At 46.5% G+C, this 22,275-nt stretch overlaps 9 non-coding genes across 9 annotated transcripts; all 9 read right to left on the reverse strand.

The window, feature by feature from the left end:
* Nucleotides 1–1,104: 1,104 nt before the first annotated feature.
* On the reverse strand, nucleotides 1,105–1,176 carry TRNAA-CGC (transfer RNA alanine (anticodon CGC)). Its single transcript has one exon. It is a non-coding gene; the product is annotated as a tRNA-Ala (tRNA).
* A 2,397-nt stretch (nucleotides 1,177–3,573) lies between these two features.
* On the reverse strand, nucleotides 3,574–3,645 carry TRNAA-CGC (transfer RNA alanine (anticodon CGC)). Its single transcript has one exon. It is a non-coding gene; the product is annotated as a tRNA-Ala (tRNA).
* A 2,397-nt stretch (nucleotides 3,646–6,042) lies between these two features.
* TRNAA-CGC (transfer RNA alanine (anticodon CGC)) lies at nucleotides 6,043–6,114 on the reverse strand. Its single transcript has one exon. It is a non-coding gene; the product is annotated as a tRNA-Ala (tRNA).
* A 2,395-nt stretch (nucleotides 6,115–8,509) lies between these two features.
* TRNAA-CGC (transfer RNA alanine (anticodon CGC)) lies at nucleotides 8,510–8,581 on the reverse strand. Its single transcript has one exon. It is a non-coding gene; the product is annotated as a tRNA-Ala (tRNA).
* A 2,397-nt stretch (nucleotides 8,582–10,978) lies between these two features.
* Nucleotides 10,979–11,050, reverse strand: TRNAA-CGC (transfer RNA alanine (anticodon CGC)). The gene has a single exon. It is a non-coding gene; the product is annotated as a tRNA-Ala (tRNA).
* Nucleotides 11,051–13,447: 2,397 nt separating this feature from the next.
* On the reverse strand, nucleotides 13,448–13,519 carry TRNAA-CGC (transfer RNA alanine (anticodon CGC)). Its single transcript has one exon. It is a non-coding gene; the product is annotated as a tRNA-Ala (tRNA).
* A 2,397-nt stretch (nucleotides 13,520–15,916) lies between these two features.
* Nucleotides 15,917–15,988, reverse strand: TRNAA-CGC (transfer RNA alanine (anticodon CGC)). The gene has a single exon. It is a non-coding gene; the product is annotated as a tRNA-Ala (tRNA).
* A 2,395-nt stretch (nucleotides 15,989–18,383) lies between these two features.
* On the reverse strand, nucleotides 18,384–18,455 carry TRNAA-CGC (transfer RNA alanine (anticodon CGC)). Its single transcript has one exon. It is a non-coding gene; the product is annotated as a tRNA-Ala (tRNA).
* A 2,407-nt stretch (nucleotides 18,456–20,862) lies between these two features.
* TRNAA-CGC (transfer RNA alanine (anticodon CGC)) lies at nucleotides 20,863–20,934 on the reverse strand. The gene has a single exon. It is a non-coding gene; the product is annotated as a tRNA-Ala (tRNA).
* Between the last annotated feature and the right edge of the window lie 1,341 nt (nucleotides 20,935–22,275).

Consider the following 22,275-nt stretch of genomic DNA (forward strand, 5'->3'; position numbering starts at 1 on the left):
GTTGGTGAGCGTGCACAGCACCTCAGAATGATACCACTGCCTAGCAGGGGGACCGGTGGAGACACTATTCTCAGCCAATGCCCCTCTGTCTGAACGAGTCTGCTTTGTGTCATCCCGGTAAGAGATCAGGCTAACAGGCTTCCAATGAAAAAAGCAGACATCACACTGAAGCATGGTGCACCGTGCATGTCCACAATCATCGGCTCCAAAGAGAAGACGTTCAGCAACAGGATTTAGTATGGCAAAAGACCACATCATCCTAATTCCCATGTACAGGAAAAAGCCCACACTTGAAGAAACATATCATATGGAGATGCCGGGGATCGAACCTGTGGCCTCATACTTCCAAAGCAGGTGCTCTACCACTGAGTTACATCCCCGCTGCCAGCAAGGACCTATGAAATCTACCAGATGCTGGCTGGCTGCTTGGGACTAACAGCGCCCAGAACTGATGGTAACTGTCGAATTTGAGTTTCCAAATGGCGGACTTCATTTTAGAGCCACCTGTTTCTGGTTGTCCATAGAAACATGCAGAAAAGCTGCCCCCCCCCTGCAATCCCCCTGATCAACTAATGAAAAATATCAATATGTTCAAGGCTTTTGCTTTTAGAAGCCGGAGATAGGCCCCAGCAGCAGAGCTGGTAGGATATTCCAGCTCAAAACTAACAAGTTACAGAACCTGATCAACTTAGGTTGACAACAGAGGTACATCTGTGGCCACATCCAGTGAAAACAAATTATTTTTAAAGCTAGCCATCATATGCTACAAAGGTACAATGGTGGAGCTATACATTCGGAACCAAAACAATCGACTGAAAAGAAACGCAAGGCAATGCCAATCCTTTCACGATTCTGCACGGTTAAAACTGTGGTGTGATGGTACTCTCTGTGCATTTCTATTTGTAGTGATTGTGAAGGCATACAGGATGTTGACACTGGCAGGGACGCAAACCTCACTGATATATTACAGGCAGGTTTGCGATACGGGCACCAGCGTTTTCTCAGACAAATAGATATGAATGTCGATGATCCTATAATCATGGCCCGAGTTGCAGTGTGAAATACAAAATAACCGGGACAAAATCACACTGAAGTTTATGCAAATGGAGATGCCGGGGATTGAACCCGGGACCTCATACATGCGAAGCATGCGCTCTACCACTGAGCTACATCCCCTTGGTGTGCGGTGAGTCTGTCCTGCAGACATCTTTTCCTGGGAGAATTCTTCCGGTCAAAGTATGCTGCCAACTGAAGCACTAGCAAAAGACCAGGGAAAACGGGAGCAAGACTGGAAAAGCACATGGTCACACTGAAGCAGTGTGCATTATGCTTCTCCATAAGAGATGACTTCCAGGGGAAGTATTCCACCAGAGGATTACCGTGCTCAAAGAGCCATCTAGTGGACAGAGACCATATGACAGTCAAAAAAAGGGAAACAATTGGAGATGCCAGGGATTGGACCCGGGGCCTCATACATGCAAAACAAGTGCTCTACCACTGAGCTACATCCCCTCGGTATGCAGTGTGTCTGTCCTGCAGACATAATTTTCAGGGAGAACTCTTCTGGTCAAAACATTCTGCCGAGTGAAGCACTAGCAAAAGAGCAGGGAAAACTGGAGCAAGAATGGAAAACCACATGGTCACACTGAAGCAGTGTGCATTTTGCTTCTCCATAAGAGATGACTTCCAGGGGAAGATTTCCACCAGAGGATTACTGTGCTCAAAGGGCCATCTAGTGGATAGAGATCATTTGACAGTCAAAAAGAGAAACAAGTGGAAATGCCCCGGGTCCTCATACATGCAAAGCATGCGCTCTACAACTGAGCTACATCCCCGCTGAGAGGACACTTCCTCATCACACCTAAAAGCTTCAGGAGGGAGTGGGCTAAGTAAGGAAAGGGGTTTGCAGTAGTGCATATGAAAAAACATGACAACTGCCAAATTACATCTTACTACTTACAATGACAAAGTTAAAGCGCCAGGTCGATCTCATCACGTTGGTGCCTGAGACATCACATAATGTGACACGGCCATCTCGGATAGATGCCCCAGATTTGAGAAGTGTAGTTATGGAGAAAAAATAAATAAATATATATATATATATATATATATATGTATGTCTTCAAACACCAAAAATGAGATAGCACCATTTCGCGCAGGAATTCCTCCAGCCGAAAGCCCACAAATGTTGCTAGATAGACTGACACCTCTTTCGGATGTCCTTCTGTATTTGCTGGCTAGTGGAAAGCAACGTGGACCCACCACTCTATAGCTCTGCCGTCATGAGTGTCCCTAGCACACTCGGCAGATGTCGCTTCTCTAGGCAGACAAGCAGTGGAATTCTGCGGAAGGTCAATGGTGCTTCCATTGGTTTTGCCACTAGGCGATCCATTGCAGCCCTAGAATGAAGCATAACCTGCTGAATGCATTCAGGGTGTTCTGCGGTGGGAAAGGTCAGAGGGGGTGATAGTTGGTGAGCGTGCACAGCACCTCAGAATGATACCACTGCCTAGCAGGGGGACCGGTGGAGACACTATTCTCAGCCAATGCCCCTCTGTCTGAACGAGTCTGCTTTGTGTCATCCCGGTAAGAGATCAGGCTAACAGGCTTCCAATGAAAAAAGCAGACATCACACTGAAGCATGGTGCACCGTGCATGTCCACAATCATCGGCTCCAAAGAGAAGACGTTCAGCAACAGGATTTAGTATGGCAAAAGACCACATCATCCTAATTCCCATGTACAGGAAAAAGCCCACACTTGAAGAAACATATCATATGGAGATGCCGGGGATCGAACCTGTGGCCTCATACTTCCAAAGCAGGTGCTCTACCACTGAGTTACATCCCCGCTGCCAGCAAGGACCTATGAAATCTACCAGATGCTGGCTGGCTGCTTGGGACTAACAGCGCCCAGAACTGATGGTAACTGTCGAATTTGAGTTTCCAAATGGCGGACTTCATTTTAGAGCCACCTGTTTCTGGTTGTCCATAGAAACATGCAGAAAAGCTGCCCCCCCCCTGCAATCCCCCTGATCAACTAATGAAAAATATCAATATGTTCAAGGCTTTTGCTTTTAGAAGCCGGAGATAGGCCCCAGCAGCAGAGCTGGTAGGATATTCCAGCTCAAAACTAACAAGTTACAGAACCTGATCAACTTAGGTTGACAACAGAGGTACATCTGTGGCCACATCCAGTGAAAACAAATTATTTTTAAAGCTAGCCATCATATGCTACAAAGGTACAATGGTGGAGCTATACATTCGGAACCAAAACAATCGACTGAAAAGAAACGCAAGGCAATGCCAATCCTTTCACGATTCTGCACGGTTAAAACTGTGGTGTGATGGTACTCTCTGTGCATTTCTATTTGTAGTGATTGTGAAGGCATACAGGATGTTGACACTGGCAGGGACGCAAACCTCACTGATATATTACAGGCAGGTTTGCGATACGGGCACCAGCGTTTTCTCAGACAAATAGATATGAATGTCGATGATCCTATAATCATGGCCCGAGTTGCAGTGTGAAATACAAAATAACCGGGACAAAATCACACTGAAGTTTATGCAAATGGAGATGCCGGGGATTGAACCCGGGACCTCATACATGCGAAGCATGCGCTCTACCACTGAGCTACATCCCCTTGGTGTGCGGTGAGTCTGTCCTGCAGACATCTTTTCCTGGGAGAATTCTTCCGGTCAAAGTATGCTGCCAACTGAAGCACTAGCAAAAGACCAGGGAAAACGGGAGCAAGACTGGAAAAGCACATGGTCACACTGAAGCAGTGTGCATTATGCTTCTCCATAAGAGATGACTTCCAGGGGAAGTATTCCACCAGAGGATTACCGTGCTCAAAGAGCCATCTAGTGGACAGAGACCATATGACAGTCAAAAAAAGGGAAACAATTGGAGATGCCAGGGATTGGACCCGGGGCCTCATACATGCAAAACAAGTGCTCTACCACTGAGCTACATCCCCTCGGTATGCAGTGTGTCTGTCCTGCAGACATAATTTTCAGGGAGAACTCTTCTGGTCAAAACATTCTGCCGAGTGAAGCACTAGCAAAAGAGCAGGGAAAACTGGAGCAAGAATGGAAAACCACATGGTCACACTGAAGCAGTGTGCATTTTGCTTCTCCATAAGAGATGACTTCCAGGGGAAGATTTCCACCAGAGGATTACTGTGCTCAAAGGGCCATCTAGTGGATAGAGATCATTTGACAGTCAAAAAGAGAAACAAGTGGAAATGCCCCGGGTCCTCATACATGCAAAGCATGCGCTCTACAACTGAGCTACATCCCCGCTGAGAGGACACTTCCTCATCACACCTAAAAGCTTCAGGAGGGAGTGGGCTAAGTAAGGAAAGGGGTTTGCAGTAGTGCATATGAAAAAACATGACAACTGCCAAATTACATCTTACTACTTACAATGACAAAGTTAAAGCGCCAGGTCGATCTCATCACGTTGGTGCCTGAGACATCACATAATGTGACACGGCCATCTCGGATAGATGCCCCAGATTTGAGAAGTGTAGTTATGGAGAAAAAATAAATAAATATATATATATATATATATATATATGTATGTCTTCAAACACCAAAAATGAGATAGCACCATTTCGCGCAGGAATTCCTCCAGCCGAAAGCCCACAAATGTTGCTAGATAGACTGACACCTCTTTCGGATGTCCTTCTGTATTTGCTGGCTAGTGGAAAGCAAAGTGGACCCACCACTCTATAGCTCTGCCGTCATGAGTGTCCCTAGCACACTCGGCAGATGTCGCTTCTCTAGGCAGACAAGCAGTGGAATTCTGCGGAAGGTCAATGGTGCTTCCATTGGTTTTGCCACTAGGCGATCCATTGCAGCCCTAGAATGAAGCATAACCTGCTGAATGCATTCAGGGTGTTCTGCGGTGGGAAAGGTCAGAGGGGGTGATAGTTGGTGAGCGTGCACAGCACCTCAGAATGATACCACTGCCTAGCAGGGGGACCGGTGGAGACACTATTCTCAGCCAATGCCCCTCTGTCTGAACGAGTCTGCTTTGTGTCATCCCGGTAAGAGATCAGGCTAACAGGCTTCCAATGAAAAAAGCAGACATCACACTGAAGCATGGTGCACCGTGCATGTCCACAATCATCGGCTCCAAAGAGAAGACGTTCAGCAACAGGATTTAGTATGGCAAAAGACCACATCATCCTAATTCCCATGTACAGGAAAAAGCCCACACTTGAAGAAACATATCATATGGAGATGCCGGGGATCGAACCTGTGGCCTCATACTTCCAAAGCAGGTGCTCTACCACTGAGTTACATCCCCGCTGCCAGCAAGGACCTATGAAATCTACCAGATGCTGGCTGGCTGCTTGGGACTAACAGCGCCCAGAACTGATGGTAACTGTCGAATTTGAGTTTCCAAATGGCGGACTTCATTTTAGAGCCACCTGTTTCTGGTTGTCCATAGAAACATGCAGAAAAGCTGCCCCCCCCCTGCAATCCCCCTGATCAACTAATGAAAAATATCAATATGTTCAAGGCTTTTGCTTTTAGAAGCCGGAGATAGGCCCCAGCAGCAGAGCTGGTAGGATATTCCAGCTCAAAACTAACAAGTTACAGAACCTGATCAACTTAGGTTGACAACAGAGGTACATCTGTGGCCACATCCAGTGAAAACAAATTATTTTTAAAGCTAGCCATCATATGCTACAAAGGTACAATGGTGGAGCTATACATTCGGAACCAAAACAATCGACTGAAAAGAAACGCAAGGCAATGCCAATCCTTTCACGATTCTGCACGGTTAAAACTGTGGTGTGATGGTACTCTCTGTGCATTTCTATTTGTAGTGATTGTGAAGGCATACAGGATGTTGACACTGGCAGGGACGCAAACCTCACTGATATATTACAGGCAGGTTTGCGATACGGGCACCAGCGTTTTCTCAGACAAATAGATATGAATGTCGATGATCCTATAATCATGGCCCGAGTTGCAGTGTGAAATACAAAATAACCGGGACAAAATCACACTGAAGTTTATGCAAATGGAGATGCCGGGGATTGAACCCGGGACCTCATACATGCGAAGCATGCGCTCTACCACTGAGCTACATCCCCTTGGTGTGCGGTGAGTCTGTCCTGCAGACATCTTTTCCTGGGAGAATTCTTCCGGTCAAAGTATGCTGCCAACTGAAGCACTAGCAAAAGACCAGGGAAAACGGGAGCAAGACTGGAAAAGCACATGGTCACACTGAAGCAGTGTGCATTATGCTTCTCCATAAGAGATGACTTCCAGGGGAAGTATTCCACCAGAGGATTACCGTGCTCAAAGAGCCATCTAGTGGACAGAGACCATATGACAGTCAAAAAAAGGGAAACAATTGGAGATGCCAGGGATTGGACCCGGGGCCTCATACATGCAAAACAAGTGCTCTACCACTGAGCTACATCCCCTCGGTATGCAGTGTGTCTGTCCTGCAGACATAATTTTCAGGGAGAACTCTTCTGGTCAAAACATTCTGCCGAGTGAAGCACTAGCAAAAGAGCAGGGAAAACTGGAGCAAGAATGGAAAACCACATGGTCACACTGAAGCAGTGTGCATTTTGCTTCTCCATAAGAGATGACTTCCAGGGGAAGATTTCCACCAGAGGATTACTGTGCTCAAAGGGCCATCTAGTGGATAGAGATCATTTGACAGTCAAAAAGAGAAACAAGTGGAAATGCCCCGGGTCCTCATACATGCAAAGCATGCGCTCTACAACTGAGCTACATCCCCGCTGAGAGGACACTTCCTCATCACACCTAAAAGCTTCAGGAGGGAGTGGGCTAAGTAAGGAAAGGGGTTTGCAGTAGTGCATATGAAAAAACATGACAACTGCCAAATTACATCTTACTACTTACAATGACAAAGTTAAAGCGCCAGGTCGATCTCATCACGTTGGTGCCTGAGACATCACATAATGTGACACGGCCATCTCGGATAGATGCCCCAGATTTGAGAAGTGTAGTTATGGAGAAAAAATAAATAAATATATATATATATATATATATATGTATGTCTTCAAACACCAAAAATGAGATAGCACCATTTCGCGCAGGAATTCCTCCAGCCGAAAGCCCACAAATGTTGCTAGATAGACTGACACCTCTTTCGGATGTCCTTCTGTATTTGCTGGCTAGTGGAAAGCAACGTGGACCCACCACTCTATAGCTCTGCCGTCATGAGTGTCCCTAGCACACTCGGCAGATGTCGCTTCTCTAGGCAGACAAGCAGTGGAATTCTGCGGAAGGTCAATGGTGCTTCCATTGGTTTTGCCACTAGGCGATCCATTGCAGCCCTAGAATGAAGCATAACCTGCTGAATGCATTCAGGGTGTTCTGCGGTGGGAAAGGTCAGAGGGGGTGATAGTTGGTGAGCGTGCACAGCACCTCAGAATGATACCACTGCCTAGCAGGGGGACCGGTGGAGACACTATTCTCAGCCAATGCCCCTCTGTCTGAACGAGTCTGCTTTGTGTCATCCCGGTAAGAGATCAGGCTAACAGGCTTCCAATGAAAAAAGCAGACATCACACTGAAGCATGGTGCACCGTGCATGTCCACAATCATCGGCTCCAAAGAGAAGACGTTCAGCAACAGGATTTAGTATGGCAAAAGACCACATCATCCTAATTCCCATGTACAGGAAAAAGCCCACACTTGAAGAAACATATCATATGGAGATGCCGGGGATCGAACCTGTGGCCTCATACTTCCAAAGCAGGTGCTCTACCACTGAGTTACATCCCCGCTGCCAGCAAGGACCTATGAAATCTACCAGATGCTGGCTGGCTGCTTGGGACTAACAGCGCCCAGAACTGATGGTAACTGTCGAATTTGAGTTTCCAAATGGCGGACTTCATTTTAGAGCCACCTGTTTCTGGTTGTCCATAGAAACATGCAGAAAAGCTGCCCCCCCCCTGCAATCCCCCTGATCAACTAATGAAAAATATCAATATGTTCAAGGCTTTTGCTTTTAGAAGCCGGAGATAGGCCCCAGCAGCAGAGCTGGTAGGATATTCCAGCTCAAAACTAACAAGTTACAGAACCTGATCAACTTAGGTTGACAACAGAGGTACATCTGTGGCCACATCCAGTGAAAACAAATTATTTTTAAAGCTAGCCATCATATGCTACAAAGGTACAATGGTGGAGCTATACATTCGGAACCAAAACAATCGACTGAAAAGAAACGCAAGGCAATGCCAATCCTTTCACGATTCTGCACGGTTAAAACTGTGGTGTGATGGTACTCTCTGTGCATTTCTATTTGTAGTGATTGTGAAGGCATACAGGATGTTGACACTGGCAGGGACGCAAACCTCACTGATATATTACAGGCAGGTTTGCGATACGGGCACCAGCGTTTTCTCAGACAAATAGATATGAATGTCGATGATCCTATAATCATGGCCCGAGTTGCAGTGTGAAATACAAAATAACCGGGACAAAATCACACTGAAGTTTATGCAAATGGAGATGCCGGGGATTGAACCCGGGACCTCATACATGCGAAGCATGCGCTCTACCACTGAGCTACATCCCCTTGGTGTGCGGTGAGTCTGTCCTGCAGACATCTTTTCCTGGGAGAATTCTTCCGGTCAAAGTATGCTGCCAACTGAAGCACTAGCAAAAGACCAGGGAAAACGGGAGCAAGACTGGAAAAGCACATGGTCACACTGAAGCAGTGTGCATTATGCTTCTCCATAAGAGATGACTTCCAGGGGAAGTATTCCACCAGAGGATTACCGTGCTCAAAGAGCCATCTAGTGGACAGAGACCATATGACAGTCAAAAAAAGGGAAACAATTGGAGATGCCAGGGATTGGACCCGGGGCCTCATACATGCAAAACAAGTGCTCTACCACTGAGCTACATCCCCTCGGTATGCAGTGTGTCTGTCCTGCAGACATAATTTTCAGGGAGAACTCTTCTGGTCAAAACATTCTGCCGAGTGAAGCACTAGCAAAAGAGCAGGGAAAACTGGAGCAAGAATGGAAAACCACATGGTCACACTGAAGCAGTGTGCATTTTGCTTCTCCATAAGAGATGACTTCCAGGGGAAGATTTCCACCAGAGGATTACTGTGCTCAAAGGGCCATCTAGTGGATAGAGATCATTTGACAGTCAAAAAGAGAAACAAGTGGAAATGCCCCGGGTCCTCATACATGCAAAGCATGCGCTCTACAACTGAGCTACATCCCCGCTGAGAGGACACTTCCTCATCACACCTAAAAGCTTCAGGAGGGAGTGGGCTAAGTAAGGAAAGGGGTTTGCAGTAGTGCATATGAAAAAACATGACAACTGCCAAATTACATCTTACTACTTACAATGACAAAGTTAAAGCGCCAGGTCGATCTCATCACGTTGGTGCCTGAGACATCACATAATGTGACACGGCCATCTCGGATAGATGCCCCAGATTTGAGAAGTGTAGTTATGGAGAAAAAATAAATAAATATATATATATATATATATATATATGTATGTCTTCAAACACCAAAAATGAGATAGCACCATTTCGCGCAGGAATTCCTCCAGCCGAAAGCCCACAAATGTTGCTAGATAGACTGACACCTCTTTCGGATGTCCTTCTGTATTTGCTGGCTAGTGGAAAGCAACGTGGACCCACCACTCTATAGCTCTGCCGTCATGAGTGTCCCTAGCACACTCGGCAGATGTCGCTTCTCTAGGCAGACAAGCAGTGGAATTCTGCGGAAGGTCAATGGTGCTTCCATTGGTTTTGCCACTAGGCGATCCATTGCAGCCCTAGAATGAAGCATAACCTGCTGAATGCATTCAGGGTGTTCTGCGGTGGGAAAGGTCAGAGGGGGTGATAGTTGGTGAGCGTGCACAGCACCTCAGAATGATACCACTGCCTAGCAGGGGGACCGGTGGAGACACTATTCTCAGCCAATGCCCCTCTGTCTGAACGAGTCTGCTTTGTGTCATCCCGGTAAGAGATCAGGCTAACAGGCTTCCAATGAAAAAAGCAGACATCACACTGAAGCATGGTGCACCGTGCATGTCCACAATCATCGGCTCCAAAGAGAAGACGTTCAGCAACAGGATTTAGTATGGCAAAAGACCACATCATCCTAATTCCCATGTACAGGAAAAAGCCCACACTTGAAGAAACATATCATATGGAGATGCCGGGGATCGAACCTGTGGCCTCATACTTCCAAAGCAGGTGCTCTACCACTGAGTTACATCCCCGCTGCCAGCAAGGACCTATGAAATCTACCAGATGCTGGCTGGCTGCTTGGGACTAACAGCGCCCAGAACTGATGGTAACTGTCGAATTTGAGTTTCCAAATGGCGGACTTCATTTTAGAGCCACCTGTTTCTGGTTGTCCATAGAAACATGCAGAAAAGCTGCCCCCCCCCTGCAATCCCCCTGATCAACTAATGAAAAATATCAATATGTTCAAGGCTTTTGCTTTTAGAAGCCGGAGATAGGCCCCAGCAGCAGAGCTGGTAGGATATTCCAGCTCAAAACTAACAAGTTACAGAACCTGATCAACTTAGGTTGACAACAGAGGTACATCTGTGGCCACATCCAGTGAAAACAAATTATTTTTAAAGCTAGCCATCATATGCTACAAAGGTACAATGGTGGAGCTATACATTCGGAACCAAAACAATCGACTGAAAAGAAACGCAAGGCAATGCCAATCCTTTCACGATTCTGCACGGTTAAAACTGTGGTGTGATGGTACTCTCTGTGCATTTCTATTTGTAGTGATTGTGAAGGCATACAGGATGTTGACACTGGCAGGGACGCAAACCTCACTGATATATTACAGGCAGGTTTGCGATACGGGCACCAGCGTTTTCTCAGACAAATAGATATGAATGTCGATGATCCTATAATCATGGCCCGAGTTGCAGTGTGAAATACAAAATAACCGGGACAAAATCACACTGAAGTTTATGCAAATGGAGATGCCGGGGATTGAACCCGGGACCTCATACATGCGAAGCATGCGCTCTACCACTGAGCTACATCCCCTTGGTGTGCGGTGAGTCTGTCCTGCAGACATCTTTTCCTGGGAGAATTCTTCCGGTCAAAGTATGCTGCCAACTGAAGCACTAGCAAAAGACCAGGGAAAACGGGAGCAAGACTGGAAAAGCACATGGTCACACTGAAGCAGTGTGCATTATGCTTCTCCATAAGAGATGACTTCCAGGGGAAGTATTCCACCAGAGGATTACCGTGCTCAAAGAGCCATCTAGTGGACAGAGACCATATGACAGTCAAAAAAAGGGAAACAATTGGAGATGCCAGGGATTGGACCCGGGGCCTCATACATGCAAAACAAGTGCTCTACCACTGAGCTACATCCCCTCGGTATGCAGTGTGTCTGTCCTGCAGACATAATTTTCAGGGAGAACTCTTCTGGTCAAAACATTCTGCCGAGTGAAGCACTAGCAAAAGAGCAGGGAAAACTGGAGCAAGAATGGAAAACCACATGGTCACACTGAAGCAGTGTGCATTTTGCTTCTCCATAAGAGATGACTTCCAGGGGAAGATTTCCACCAGAGGATTACTGTGCTCAAAGGGCCATCTAGTGGATAGAGATCATTTGACAGTCAAAAAGAGAAACAAGTGGAAATGCCCCGGGTCCTCATACATGCAAAGCATGCGCTCTACAACTGAGCTACATCCCCGCTGAGAGGACACTTCCTCATCACACCTAAAAGCTTCAGGAGGGAGTGGGCTAAGTAAGGAAAGGGGTTTGCAGTAGTGCATATGAAAAAACATGACAACTGCCAAATTACATCTTACTACTTACAATGACAAAGTTAAAGCGCCAGGTCGATCTCATCACGTTGGTGCCTGAGACATCACATAATGTGACACGGCCATCTCGGATAGATGCCCCAGATTTGAGAAGTGTAGTTATGGAGAAAAAATAAATAAATATATATATATATATATATATATATGTATGTCTTCAAACACCAAAAATGAGATAGCACCATTTCGCGCAGGAATTCCTCCAGCCGAAAGCCCACAAATGTTGCTAGATAGACTGACACCTCTTTCGGATGTCCTTCTGTATTTGCTGGCTAGTGGAAAGCAACGTGGACCCACCACTCTATAGCTCTGCCGTCATGAGTGTCCCTAGCACACTCGGCAGATGTCGCTTCTCTAGGCAGACAAGCAGTGGAATTCTGCGGAAGGTCAATGGTGCTTCCATTGGTTTTGCCACTAGGCGATCCATTGCAGCCCTAGAATGAAGCATAACCTGCTGAATGCATTCAGGGTGTTCTGCGGTGGGAAAGGTCAGAGGGGGTGATAGTTGGTGAGCGTGCACAGCACCTCAGAATGATACCACTGCCTAGCAGGGGGACCGGTGGAGACACTATTCTCAGCCAATGCCCCTCTGTCTGAACGAGTCTGCTTTGTGTCATCCCGGTAAGAGATCAGGCTAACAGGCTTCCAATGAAAAAAGCAGACATCACACTGAAGCATGGTGCACCGTGCATGTCCACAATCATCGGCTCCAAAGAGAAGACGTTCAGCAACAGGATTTAGTATGGCAAAAGACCACATCATCCTAATTCCCATGTACAGGAAAAAGCCCACACTTGAAGAAACATATCATATGGAGATGCCGGGGATCGAACCTGTGGCCTCATACTTCCAAAGCAGGTGCTCTACCACTGAGTTACATCCCCGCTGCCAGCAAGGACCTATGAAATCTACCAGATGCTGGCTGGCTGCTTGGGACTAACAGCGCCCAGAACTGATGGTAACTGTCGAATTTGAGTTTCCAAATGGCGGACTTCATTTTAGAGCCACCTGTTTCTGGTTGTCCATAGAAACATGCAGAAAAGCTGCCCCCCCCCTGCAATCCCCCTGATCAACTAATGAAAAATATCAATATGTTCAAGGCTTTTGCTTTTAGAAGCCGGAGATAGGCCCCAGCAGCAGAGCTGGTAGGATATTCCAGCTCAAAACTAACAAGTTACAGAACCTGATCAACTTAGGTTGACAACAGAGGTACATCTGTGGCCACATCCAGTGAAAACAAATTATTTTTAAAGCTAGCCATCATATGCTAGAAAGGTACAATGGTGGAGCTATACATTCGGAACCAAAACAATCGACTGAAAAGAAACGCAAGGCAATGCCAATCCTTTCACGATTCTGCACGGTTAAAACTGTGGTGTGATGGTACTCTCTGTGCATTTCTATTTGTAGTGATTGTGAAGGCATACAGGATGTTGACACTGGCAGGGACGCAAACCTCACTGATATATTACAGGCAGGTTTGCGATACGGGCACCAGCGTTTTCTCAGACAAATAGATATGAATGTCGATGATCCTATAATCATGGCCCGAGTTGCAGTGTGAAATACAAAATAACCGGGACAAAATCACACTGAAGTTTATGCAAATGGAGATGCCGGGGATTGAACCCGGGACCTCATACATGCGAAGCATGCGCTCTACCACTGAGCTACATCCCCTTGGTGTGCGGTGAGTCTGTCCTGCAGACATCTTTTCCTGGGAGAATTCTTCCGGTCAAAGTATGCTGCCAACTGAAGCACTAGCAAAAGACCAGGGAAAACGGGAGCAAGACTGGAAAAGCACATGGTCACACTGAAGCAGTGTGCATTATGCTTCTCCATAAGAGATGACTTCCAGGGGAAGTATTCCACCAGAGGATTACCGTGCTCAAAGAGCCATCTAGTGGACAGAGACCATATGACAGTCAAAAAAAGGGAAACAATTGGAGATGCCAGGGATTGGACCCGGGGCCTCATACATGCAAAACAAGTGCTCTACCACTGAGCTACATCCCCTCGGTATGCAGTGTGTCTGTCCTGCAGACATAATTTTCAGGGAGAACTCTTCTGGTCAAAACATTCTGCCGAGTGAAGCACTAGCAAAAGAGCAGGGAAAACTGGAGCAAGAATGGAAAACCACATGGTCACACTGAAGCAGTGTGCATTTTGCTTCTCCATAAGAGATGACTTCCAGGGGAAGATTTCCACCAGAGGATTACTGTGCTCAAAGGGCCATCTAGTGGATAGAGATCATTTGACAGTCAAAAAGAGAAACAAGTGGAAATGCCCCGGGTCCTCATACATGCAAAGCATGCGCTCTACAACTGAGCTACATCCCCGCTGAGAGGACACTTCCTCATCACACCTAAAAGCTTCAGGAGGGAGTGGGCTAAGTAAGGAAAGGGGTTTGCAGTAGTGCATATGAAAAAACATGACAACTGCCAAATTACATCTTACTACTTACAATGACAAAGTTAAAGCGCCAGGTCGATCTCATCACGTTGGTGCCTGAGACATCACATAATGTGACACGGCCATCTCGGATAGATGCCCCAGATTTGAGAAGTGTAGTTATGGAGAAAAAATAAATAAATATATATATATATATATATATATATGTATGTCTTCAAACACCAAAAATGAGATAGCACCATTTCGCGCAGGAATTCCTCCAGCCGAAAGCCCACAAATGTTGCTAGATAGACTGACACCTCTTTCGGATGTCCTTCTGTATTTGCTGGCTAGTGGAAAGCAAAGTGGACCCACCACTCTATAGCTCTGCCGTCATGAGTGTCCCTAGCACACTCGGCAGATGTCGCTTCTCTAGGCAGACAAGCAGTGGAATTCTGCGGAAGGTCAATGGTGCTTCCATTGGTTTTGCCACTAGGCGATCCATTGCAGCCCTAGAATGAAGCATAACCTGCTGAATGCATTCAGGGTGTTCTGCGGTGGGAAAGGTCAGAGGGGGTGATAGTTGGTGAGCGTGCACAGCACCTCAGAATGATACCACTGCCTAGCAGGGGGACCGGTGGAGACACTATTCTCAGCCAATGCCCCTCTGTCTGAACGAGTCTGCTTTGTGTCATCCCGGTAAGAGATCAGGCTAACAGGCTTCCAATGAAAAAAGCAGACATCACACTGAAGCATGGTGCACCGTGCATGTCCACAATCATCGGCTCCAAAGAGAAGACGTTCAGCAACAGGATTTAGTATGGCAAAAGACCACATCATCCTAATTCCCATGTACAGGAAAAAGCCCACACTTGAAGAAACATATCATATGGAGATGCCGGGGATCGAACCTGTGGCCTCATACTTCCAAAGCAGGTGCTCTACCACTGAGTTACATCCCCGCTGCCAGCAAGGACCTATGAAATCTACCAGATGCTGGCTGGCTGCTTGGGACTAACAGCGCCCAGAACTGATGGTAACTGTCGAATTTGAGTTTCCAAATGGCGGACTTCATTTTAGAGCCACCTGTTTCTGGTTGTCCATAGAAACATGCAGAAAAGCTGCCCCCCCCCTGCAATCCCCCTGATCAACTAATGAAAAATATCAATATGTTCAAGGCTTTTGCTTTTAGAAGCCGGAGATAGGCCCCAGCAGCAGAGCTGGTAGGATATTCCAGCTCAAAACTAACAAGTTACAGAACCTGATCAACTTAGGTTGACAACAGAGGTACATCTGTGGCCACATCCAGTGAAAACAAATTATTTTTAAAGCTAGCCATCATATGCTACAAAGGTACAATGGTGGAGCTATACATTCGGAACCAAAACAATCGACTGAAAAGAAACGCAAGGCAATGCCAATCCTTTCACGATTCTGCACGGTTAAAACTGTGGTGTGATGGTACTCTCTGTGCATTTCTATTTGTAGTGATTGTGAAGGCATACAGGATGTTGACACTGGCAGGGACGCAAACCTCACTGATATATTACAGGCAGGTTTGCGATACGGGCACCAGCGTTTTCTCAGACAAATAGATATGAATGTCGATGATCCTATAATCATGGCCCGAGTTGCAGTGTGAAATACAAAATAACCGGGACAAAATCACACTGAAGTTTATGCAAATGGAGATGCCGGGGATTGAACCCGGGACCTCATACATGCGAAGCATGCGCTCTACCACTGAGCTACATCCCCTTGGTGTGCGGTGAGTCTGTCCTGCAGACATCTTTTCCTGGGAGAATTCTTCCGGTCAAAGTATGCTGCCAACTGAAGCACTAGCAAAAGACCAGGGAAAACGGGAGCAAGACTGGAAAAGCACATGGTCACACTGAAGCAGTGTGCATTATGCTTCTCCATAAGAGATGACTTCCAGGGGAAGTATTCCACCAGAGGATTACCGTGCTCAAAGAGCCATCTAGTGGACAGAGACCATATGACAGTCAAAAAAAGGGAAACAATTGGAGATGCCAGGGATTGGACCCGGGGCCTCATACATGCAAAACAAGTGCTCTACCACTGAGCTACATCCCCTCGGTATGCAGTGTGTCTGTCCTGCAGACATAATTTTCAGGGAGAACTCTTCTGGTCAAAACATTCTGCCGAGTGAAGCACTAGCAAAAGAGCAGGGAAAACTGGAGCAAGAATGGAAAACCACATGGTCACACTGAAGCAGTGTGCATTTTGCTTCTCCATAAGAGATGACTTCCAGGGGAAGATTTCCACCAGAGGATTACTGTGCTCAAAGGGCCATCTAGTGGATAGAGATCATTTGACAGTCAAAAAGAGAAACAAGTGGAAATGCCCCGGGTCCTCATACATGCAAAGCATGCGCTCTACAACTGAGCTACATCCCCGCTGAGAGGACACTTCCTCATCACACCTAAAAGCTTCAGGAGGGAGTGGGCTAAGTAAGGAAAGGGGTTTGCAGTAGTGCATATGAAAAAACATGACAACTGCCAAATTACATCTTACTACTTACAATGACAAAGTTAAAGCGCCAGGTCGATCTCATCACGTTGGTGCCTGAGACATCACATAATGTGACACGGCCATCTCGGATAGATGCCCCAGATTTGAGAAGTGTAGTTATGGAGAAAAAATAAATAAATATATATATATATATATATATATGTATGTCTTCAAACACCAAAAATGAGATAGCACCATTTCGCGCAGGAATTCCTCCAGCCGAAAGCCCACAAATGTTGCTAGATAGACTGACACCTCTTTCGGATGTCCTTCTGTATTTGCTGGCTAGTGGAAAGCAACGTGGACCCACCACTCTATAGCTCTGCCGTCATGAGTGTCCCTAGCACACTCGGCAGATGTCGCTTCTCTAGGCAGACAAGCAGTGGAATTCTGCGGAAGGTCAATGGTGCTTCCATTGGTTTTGCCACTAGGCGATCCATTGCAGCCCTAGAATGAAGCATAACCTGCTGAATGCATTCAGGGTGTTCTGCGGTGGGAAAGGTCAGAGGGGGTGATAGTTGGTGAGCGTGCACAGCACCTCAGAATGATACCACTGCCTAGCAGGGGGACCGGTGGAGACACTATTCTCAGCCAATGCCCCTCTGTCTGAACGAGTCTGCTTTGTGTCATCCCGGTAAGAGATCAGGCTAACAGGCTTCCAATGAAAAAAGCAGACATCACACTGAAGCATGGTGCACCGTGCATGTCCACAATCATCGGCTCCAAAGAGAAGACGTTCAGCAACAGGATTTAGTATGGCAAAAGACCACATCATCCTAATTCCCATGTACAGGAAAAAGCCCACACTTGAAGAAACATATCATATGGAGATGCCGGGGATCGAACCTGTGGCCTCATACTTCCAAAGCAGGTGCTCTACCACTGAGTTACATCCCCGCTGCCAGCAAGGACCTATGAAATCTACCAGATGCTGGCTGGCTGCTTGGGACTAACAGCGCCCAGAACTGATGGTAACTGTCGAATTTGAGTTTCCAAATGGCGGACTTCATTTTAGAGCCACCTGTTTCTGGTTGTCCATAGAAACATGCAGAAAAGCTGCCCCCCCCCTGCAATCCCCCTGATCAACTAATGAAAAATATCAATATGTTCAAGGCTTTTGCTTTTAGAAGCCGGAGATAGGCCCCAGCAGCAGAGCTGGTAGGATATTCCAGCTCAAAACTAACAAGTTACAGAACCTGATCAACTTAGGTTGACAACAGAGGTACATCTGTGGCCACATCCAGTGAAAACAAATTATTTTTAAAGCTAGCCATCATATGCTACAAAGGTACAATGGTGGAGCTATACATTCGGAACCAAAACAATCGACTGAAAAGAAACGCAAGGCAATGCCAATCCTTTCACGATTCTGCACGGTTAAAACTGTGGTGTGATGGTACTCTCTGTGCATTTCTATTTGTAGTGATTGTGAAGGCATACAGGATGTTGACACTGGCAGGGACGCAAACCTCACTGATATATTACAGGCAGGTTTGCGATACGGGCACCAGCGTTTTCTCAGACAAATAGATATGAATGTCGATGATCCTATAATCATGGCCCGAGTTGCAGTGTGAAATACAAAATAACCGGGACAAAATCACACTGAAGTTTATGCAAATGGAGATGCCGGGGATTGAACCCGGGACCTCATACATGCGAAGCATGCGCTCTACCACTGAGCTACATCCCCTTGGTGTGCGGTGAGTCTGTCCTGCAGACATCTTTTCCTGGGAGAATTCTTCCGGTCAAAGTATGCTGCCAACTGAAGCACTAGCAAAAGACCAGGGAAAACGGGAGCAAGACTGGAAAAGCACATGGTCACACTGAAGCAGTGTGCATTATGCTTCTCCATAAGAGATGACTTCCAGGGGAAGTATTCCACCAGAGGATTACCGTGCTCAAAGAGCCATCTAGTGGACAGAGACCATATGACAGTCAAAAAAAGGGAAACAATTGGAGATGCCAGGGATTGGACCCGGGGCCTCATACATGCAAAACAAGTGCTCTACCACTGAGCTACATCCCCTCGGTATGCAGTGTGTCTGTCCTGCAGACATAATTTTCAGGGAGAACTCTTCTGGTCAAAACATTCTGCCGAGTGAAGCACTAGCAAAAGAGCAGGGAAAACTGGAGCAAGAATGGAAAACCACATGGTCACACTGAAGCAGTGTGCATTTTGCTTCTCCATAAGAGATGACTTCCAGGGGAAGATTTCCACCAGAGGATTACTGTGCTCAAAGGGCCATCTAGTGGATAGAGATCATTTGACAGTCAAAAAGAGAAACAAGTGGAAATGCCCCGGGTCCTCATACATGCAAAGCATGCGCTCTACAACTGAGCTACATCCCCGCTGAGAGGACACTTCCTCATCACACCTAAAAGCTTCAGGAGGGAGTGGGCTAAGTAAGGAAAGGGGTTTGCAGTAGTGCATATGAAAAAACATGACAACTGCCAAATTACATCTTACTACTTACAATGACAAAGTTAAAGCGCCAGGTCGATCTCATCACGTTGGTGCCTGAGACATCACATAATGTGACACGGCCATCTCGGATAGATGCCCCAGATTTGAGAAGTGTAGTTATGGAGAAAAAATAAATAAATATATATATATATATATATATATATATATATATATGTATGTCTTCAAACACCAAAAATGAGATAGCACCATTTCGCGCAGGAATTCCTCCAGCCGAAAGCCCACAAATGTTGCTAGATAGACTGACACCTCTTTCGGATGTCCTTCTGTATTTGCTGGCTAGTGGAAAGCAAAGTGGACCCACCACTCTATAGCTCTGCCGTCATGAGTGTCCCTAGCACACTCGGCAGATGTCGCTTCTCTAGGCAGACAAGCAGTGGAATTCTGCGGAAGGTCAATGGTGCTTCCATTGGTTTTGCCACTAGGCGATCCATTGCAGCCCTAGAATGAAGCATAACCTGCTGAATGCATTCAGGGTGTTCTGCGGTGGGAAAGGTCAGAGGGGGTGATAGTTGGTGAGCGTGCACAGCACCTCAGAATGATACCACTGCCTAGCAGGGGGACCGGTGGAGACACTATTCTCAGCCAATGCCCCTCTGTCTGAACGAGTCTGCTTTGTGTCATCCCGGTAAGAGATCAGGCTAACAGGCTTCCAATGAAAAAAGCAGACATCACACTGAAGCATGGTGCACCGTGCATGTCCACAATCATCGGCTCCAAAGAGAAGACGTTCAGCAACAGGATTTAGTATGGCAAAAGACCACATCATCCTAATTCCCATGTACAGGAAAAAGCCCACACTTGAAGAAACATATCATATGGAGATGCCGGGGATCGAACCTGTGGCCTCATACTTCCAAAGCAGGTGCTCTACCACTGAGTTACATCCCCGCTGCCAGCAAGGACCTATGAAATCTACCAGATGCTGGCTGGCTGCTTGGGACTAACAGCGCCCAGAACTGATGGTAACTGTCGAATTTGAGTTTCCAAATGGCGGACTTCATTTTAGAGCCACCTGTTTCTGGTTGTCCATAGAAACATGCAGAAAAGCTGCCCCCCCCCTGCAATCCCCCTGATCAACTAATGAAAAATATCAATATGTTCAAGGCTTTTGCTTTTAGAAGCCGGAGATAGGCCCCAGCAGCAGAGCTGGTAGGATATTCCAGCTCAAAACTAACAAGTTACAGAACCTGATCAACTTAGGTTGACAACAGAGGTACATCTGTGGCCACATCCAGTGAAAACAAATTATTTTTAAAGCTAGCCATCATATGCTACAAAGGTACAATGGTGGAGCTATACATTCGGAACCAAAACAATCGACTGAAAAGAAACGCAAGGCAATGCCAATCCTTTCACGATTCTGCACGGTTAAAACTGTGGTGTGATGGTACTCTCTGTGCATTTCTATTTGTAGTGATTGTGAAGGCATACAGGATGTTGACACTGGCAGGGACGCAAACCTCACTGATATATTACAGGCAGGTTTGCGATACGGGCACCAGCGTTTTCTCAGACAAATAGATATGAATGTCGATGATCCTATAATCATGGCCCGAGTTGCAGTGTGAAATACAAAATAACCGGGACAAAATCACACTGAAGTTTATGCAAATGGAGATGCCGGGGATTGAACCCGGGACCTCATACATGCGAAGCATGCGCTCTACCACTGAGCTACATCCCCTTGGTGTGCGGTGAGTCTGTCCTGCAGACATCTTTTCCTGGGAGAATTCTTCCGGTCAAAGTATGCTGCCAACTGAAGCACTAGCAAAAGACCAGGGAAAACGGGAGCAAGACTGGAAAAGCACATGGTCACACTGAAGCAGTGTGCATTATGCTTCTCCATAAGAGATGACTTCCAGGGGAAGTATTCCACCAGAGGATTACCGTGCTCAAAGAGCCATCTAGTGGACAGAGACCATATGACAGTCAAAAAAAGGGAAACAATTGGAGATGCCAGGGATTGGACCCGGGGCCTCATACATGCAAAACAAGTGCTCTACCACTGAGCTACATCCCCTCGGTATGCAGTGTGTCTGTCCTGCAGACATAATTTTCAGGGAGAACTCTTCTGGTCAAAACATTCTGCCGAGTGAAGCAGTAGCAAAAGAGCAGGGAAAACTGGAGCAAGAATGGAAAACCACATGGTCACACTGAAGCAGTGTGCATTTTGCTTCTCCATAAGAGATGACTTCCAGGGGAAGATTTCCACCAGAGGATTACTGTGCTCAAAGGGCCATCTAGTGGATAGAGATCATTTGACAGTCAAAAAGAGAAACAAGTGGAAATGCCCCGGGTCCTCATACATGCAAAGCATGCGCTCTACAACTGAGCTACATCCCCGCTGAGAGGACACTTCCTCATCACACCTAAAAGCTTCAGGAGGGAGTGGGCTAAGTAAGGAAAGGGGTTTGCAGTAGTGCATATGAAAAAACATGACAACTGCCAAATTACATCTTACTACTTACAATGACAAAGTTAAAGCGCCAGGTCGATCTCATCACGTTGGTGCCTGAGACATCACATAATGTGACACGGCCATCTCGGATAGATGCCCCAGATTTGAGAAGTGTAGTTATGGAGAAAAAATAAATAAATATATATATATATATATATATATGTATGTCTTCAAACACCAAAAATGAGATAGCACCATTTCGCGCAGGAATTCCTCCAGCCGAAAGCCCACAAATGTTGCTAGATAGACTGACACCTCTTTCGGATGTCCTTCTGTATTTGCTGGCTAGTGGAAAGCAACGTGGACCCACCACTCTATAGCTCTGCCGTCATGAGTGTCCCTAGCACACTCGGCAGATGTCGCTTCTCTAGGCAGACAAGCAGTGGAATTCTGCGGAAGGTCAATGGTGCTTCCATTGGTTTTGCCACTAGGCGATCCATTGCAGCCCTAGAATGAAGCATAACCTGCTGAATGCATTCAGGGTGTTCTGCGGTGGGAAAGGTCAGAGGGGGTGATAGTTGGTGAGCGTGCACAGCACCTCAGAATGATACCACTGCCTAGCAGGGG

Source organism: Ambystoma mexicanum, assembly GCF_040938575.1.
Source record: "Ambystoma mexicanum isolate Mex_15411 chromosome 12 unlocalized genomic scaffold, UKY_AmexF1_1 Mex_chr12_unloc.1, whole genome shotgun sequence".
NCBI lineage: Eukaryota > Metazoa > Chordata > Amphibia > Caudata > Ambystomatidae > Ambystoma > Ambystoma mexicanum.